This window comes from Rhinatrema bivittatum, chromosome 2 (assembly GCF_901001135.1).
Source record: "Rhinatrema bivittatum chromosome 2, aRhiBiv1.1, whole genome shotgun sequence".
NCBI classification, from domain to species: domain Eukaryota; kingdom Metazoa; phylum Chordata; class Amphibia; order Gymnophiona; family Rhinatrematidae; genus Rhinatrema; species Rhinatrema bivittatum.
In genome coordinates, this window is record NC_042616.1 from 69,036,451 (window position 1) to 69,042,450 (window position 6,000).

The window sequence follows — 6,000 nt, forward strand, 5'->3', positions numbered from 1 at the left end:
TACAAAATAGGAACAATTTCTCTATCACACCATGCCCCTATTTCATTTGTGATGGAAGTGAGCGAATCGCAGCATGTGCCATTTTCATGGAGAATGAGTCTGGATTTATTCCGTGATGAAGCTTTTCATGAATATCTAAAAGGAAAATAGTATAAATATCTTGAAACAAATGTTATTCCTGACATGTCCATGTCTCTGTTTTGGGAGGCGGGCAAGGCCATATTATCATATACGTTGCTCAGATAAACAGAATTTTAAATGCAGTTATCTTCAAATTTAACAAGGAATTAAAGATGGCCCAAAATAAGAATATAGCCAACAAGTCAGATCAACATAAATATGGTAGAACAAGCTCATTCAGCCCTACATCACCTGCTATTTCAAAGTGCAGCAACATCTCTAAGGTTTTATAAATACCAACCTTATCACTTTGGAAATAGTGAATATGGGGCCTCGCTCACACATCACTGGTAACAGAGGCAAAGAGGGAATATATAAACACTCATTAGAGGACATTACCATAGATTACTACAGGGAGCTATATGGCCTCAAGGCAATGTATGGGGAAGTACATAAAGCCATCTTTGTCAGCTTTCATTGGCCCAAGAACAAGTATATCAATTAAATCAGCCAGTTAAGGACTGGGAAGTATTTCAGATCATCCAAGAGATTAAGCTTAGGAAAGCAGTAGGGGATAGATGGTTTGGGATCCAGTTTTTCAAGATCTTGAAATTCCCAGTTCTCCCTGCTCTAACTAATTTTTATGATGATTTACTTGGACAGGGCATTATTTAGCTCAAATTCCTGCCATTTATTCTCTAATAAAGTTTCAGTTGGCTTGGAAACTGCCAAATAGTCTCACCTCTCTCATTTCCAGCTAGTTAATTACATCAGTAGCATGGGATCTTCTTAGTGTTTGGGTAATTGCCAGGTTCTTAGTGTTTGGGTACTTGCCAGGTTCTTGTAGCCTGGATCGACCACTGTTGGAAACAGGATGCTGGGCTTGATGGACCCTTGGTCTGACCCAGCATGGCAATTTCTTATGTTCTTATCATCAGACAGATATGACTCAGTCCATAATTGTTGTATTGCTCAAAAAGAGGAAGGATCCACTCAAGGGCAGTTCATATCAACCAATTTCATTAATAAATGTGGAATGAAAATTTTGGTCATGGTATTGGCAAATAGAATTAGTGTGGTTCTCCCACATGTGATCAAAGATGACCAAACGGGCTTTGTGAAGGGATGCCATGGGGGTTAGAAATGTGCATTATTTAATAGCTGCCTTAGGCCAGCAGCAAAACAAGTTAGCGATGATCCTTGGTTTGGAAACGGAAAAGGTCTTTGATTCCTTAGCGTCGGATTTTATGTTTTGGACCCTGGAGAAATTTGATTTTAGTGGTCCAATGTTTCATTGGCCAGCAGTGTTATACAAAAATCCAAGCGCACGTATTCTAATTAATAGAATCATCTCGTCCCAATTCCAGCTGAGTTGTGGGGTTAGACAAGACTGCCCTCTCTCTCCTCTCCTGCTTATATTGGTGATAGAGCCCTTGGTTATAAAACAGACAGAAAAAAGATTTTGGGGGGGATCTCAGTTTGTAGTCATTTGTTAAAAATAGCCACGTTTGCTGATGACATTCTATCCTTTGTTGACCGGCCAAAACAAAGCCTCCCTTTGATTGTAAGTCTATTTGCTCAATTTCAAAAGATTGAAGGGCTCAAAATAAACTTTACAAACTCTGAAACTTTGGCATTCAATCCAAACATCATGCAGTCTTGGGAGGGCTCTTTCCCATTTGCTAGGGCAACAAATAAAATAAAATATTTAGGGATTTGGATCCCCTGGGACCTTAGTACTTTGTATACATTGAACATGGACAGGGTCATATGATGGATAAATGCACATTTGCAGGCCTGGCAATTTCTTTCTCTCTACTTTATGGGGAGAAGTGTGCTCTTGAAGATTGTGATCTAAACTTCTCTATAAGCTGCAGATGCTCCCGTGTTGGCTTATTCAAAGGCATTTATCTCTGCTTAAATCCTCTTTTCTTAATTATATATGGAAGGGGAAAAATGCCAGGGTTAGTTATGTTAAATTAATGTGTACCAGAGAGACCGGAGGGCTGGATTTTCCAGACCTAAGATACTATAATTGACATGTTTGATGCGCTTCATAGGTGAATGGTTCACAGATAAATAATATGTCTACTATGAAAAGGGCATCACCTTCATCACCAATGCGCTTACTGCATACTACAGGTAAAGACTTTAAAAAAATTAGTGTACAGAGATGTATTATTATAGCTTTCTTTGTTGGCATTGCAGTGGCTCATAAATCTCCGCTGTTACCCTCAACTGGAAATAAAAATGTTGTTCCTAGTACAGAATATAGTAATATATTTCACCTTTGGAGTTAGCATGGCATAAAACATGATATGGACCTCTAGGAGGAGGGCAAACTGTGCTGTCTCTTTTGACTCATCATGTGCCGCATGCACAGTTTTTTGCTTACCTTCATGTTTGGCATTATCTGACCAGACTGAAATGGACTGAGCAAGAGTTTCAAATGGAATATTCTTTTCTTTGGGATATCCAAGATATAGCACTTAAAAGAAACTCAATTTCCACATGGCACAAACTTTGTAAACAACAACACCTTCAGTCTCACCATTTAAATTCTCTCTGTAGTTATTGGAATAGGGTGTTGGAAACTGAACTCAACCCAACACATTTCAAACGGTTATTTAAACTTCTTTACTTACATATTAAAAAATCAAGTCTATAGGAAATGCAGTTGAAAGTGCTTTATCGTACTTATATTGCTGATGTCAAACATTACTGTAAGAAGCTGGCTGCATCCCAATTATGTATAAAACGTCAAACTGAAAATAGCACATTACTTCATCATTTGATGTCCTGCCCGATAATTGCATTGTTTTGGGATGCAGTGACCTGAATTTACACAGGTGTCACCATCCCCCAAATAGGGGAGATAGTAATATTGGGAAACATTTCTGGACTTGACAAATATCTGCAAGGATATGCAAAGTTTTTGCATTTGGCATTACTGGCTTGCAAGTGCATTCTCTTTGCTTGGATATGAGATGCAATGCCCAGTGTGCCTCAATGGAAAGCAGGTATGTCTATGGTTATAAACATGGAATGGATGGATATGAAGGAGACTAAGTGAAAAGTTGTAAAGCCATGTGTGACAGCGTGGAGATCTTTCTTTGAACAATTGCCAATAGACACACTGAACCTTATTCTCACCTTAGGATACTCTATCAACTGTGGTGGTGTTCTATATTCAGAGGATTAGACTACAATCAGTGAAAGATCTTACATATATTTTTATTGCCTGTTTGCTCATTGCTATACCGTTAACCCAGCTTATAGTCTTTGATCCTTTTGGCTTTTCATAGTTTTGCTATAGTATGTTTTGGGGCATGAAAAGGAGTTGGGGAGAAAAAGGAGGAGATGTAGTTTTGTCAGAAGAGGATAGTTGAAATGTATCAATGGTTTGAGTGGTTCTTAGTGTATGTCAGTTGTGAGTGAAATAGTGGTGTATGAATGTGAGTGGTGGGGGATTTAAATACATAAAGCAAAACTTGATTAAATCCTAGTGGTATATCGTATTCCTAAGAGTGGAACATAATTCATTTTTGAGATGCTGTTTTAATGTGATATTCATGTTGAACTGTAAACAATATGTTGTTATAATGGTTTCAACAGATTCATTAAGAGTTGTACAAGTTGTCCTTGCTGCTTTAATAAGAGTTGTACAAGTTGTCCTTGCTGCTTTAATAAAAAAAATATTTTGCAAAAAAAATAAAACAAGGGAGTATTTTCAAAGCTTTACTACGAGACCCCTGTGTGTAGTGATTAATACAGAGAGCATGTATCATATTAAAGTTGAGATTTCCTTCAAAGGGAAATCCTGTAAGGGCTGTGTAGTGATGGGAAAGGTTCCAGTGAGAGAGGTTCCTTCTGAAGGCAGAGGATGTGACAGGCAACATTGGTGATTAGCAGCATGTTACAGGCCCTTTTGGGAATGGTTTAGAATAGGATATATAACCCTGGTTCACCTTCGAGCTGGGGCTTCTCCAGAGTCACACAAATCAACAAGGAGGATATAGCTGTTACCCCCTTCAGGGGCTACAGTGAGGGAGAAGCAGAACTTAGGTGTGGATATCCTCAAAGCGTGTCAGAAAGCCCAAGGAAAGCAGTGTGTTTGAGAAACGAGAATATAGAGTTGAGAAGAAGAGTTTTGTTCTAACTGGTGGGAACTTGTAAGACCAGGAGATAAACTGTGCCTAGCTGGAACTTGCCATCAGATTTGGAGGATTTCATTGCTAAGAGACAAAGTAGTGAATCGTCCTTGAGCTGATCAGAATTCTTGTGTGTAAACAAAATAGAGTGTTTAGAGACGGAGTGGGCCTGGGAAGGCCGAAGAGTGGATTATCTAAATGAACTGTGATTTTTGCTTGAATTTGTTGAACATTGCTTGAGACTTTTTGCTGTTTTGCTTCTGCCTTGTTTGATTTGGGACTTCTGAAAGGCTTTTTACAATTAATCTGTCTTGTTTGGAGCACACTTTTATAGAAGATATCTGAATTTTTGAGAGTGAGAGTGTGCCCTGCCTAGTTTGGCCCTTGCAGGTTAGCCTGTCCACAGCCCAAGAGAGATAATTTTCCTTTCCTTGAAGGAGTTAACCAACCCCAGGGCTCCCTAAGACTGAAAAGGTGACCATTCGGAAAAGAGGATAACAACTACTTATCAGCCTAATAAATGAAGGCATGGCTCGTCAATGCCACTCCAAAATGTAATTTAAAAATCTAATCACCTACTCGCATCTTTCCCATCTGCACCTTCATCTGGACCAACATGCATCCCAGTCCCCCACAAGAACAAATTCAGATGAAGCAGCGAAAAATAAGAAGGAGCAGCGAAACCAAAGTAAGAAAAATGCGCTACGTGACAAGAAGGAAGTGCTTTCTCTGTCACGGCACATAATCACAAAATAACAATCTGTGCTGATTAAATGATAATTGATGTCAGTGATGAGTCTCCCACATGACAATTAAAATTACATTTAGTGCCAAATGGCAAGACCCACTTAAAAGCACCTTTAACACTGATTATCGCTATTATGCTTAAATTATAGCATACTTTTCAAGGAAAGTGGTGTTTTATAAAAGTTCAGAGCTTTCTATATTTGCCAGAAGATGGTTTCATTGTTTCTGATACAGATGGAAGTTGAATGGTTACTTACCAAGGTAAAGGGAAGACTGTTCATTCCAGAAATAAGACATTCTAATTGGGTTGAGGTTTATTCTCTCCATTTTTTTTTTTTTGGTTTTGAAAATGATAATTTTTAGCTGCTCTGAATTTTAATTGGTGATTTAAATTGAATTTTTTTCTGTAATCATGTTGTAGTTCCAGATTTGAAAACAGCTAAAACACCTATTTAAGATGTGTAATTAAAAAGAAAGAGAAACCCACCAGAACTGTATAAATTCTTTTGGTTTATTGTGATTCATAATAATTTGGATGTATCGACACCTTTCATCTAAAGAACAGGATCCCACGCAGTTATTGCATTTCATAAGAATGTTCACGGCCATCTCTGGGGTGAACGACCTGACAGCTAGGTTTTAAATAGTTGGGCTTTGTGCCAACTTCCAGAGGGAAGAAAGTAAGAGAGAAAATGTGATTTAGCATAGATGTAAAAGGCACACGTTGTCAAGAGTTGCAAGAAGAATTCAGTTGACATGACTAATGGGTTGGTCGCCCAACCAGTAGACCGCATTTCCCATCTGGGTGGGCACGCCTATTTAACAGAGAATTTACCAACATCGTTTCACTTTAAGGTGCCACACCTCAACTCTATGAGACAGAAATCAGGGCAACTTGTATTCAACTAATTTTTTGACAAAGTGCAACTGCTACTTCATTTCAGTACTGTAGTGCTACTAAACATTAAAAGGTCAATTTTAA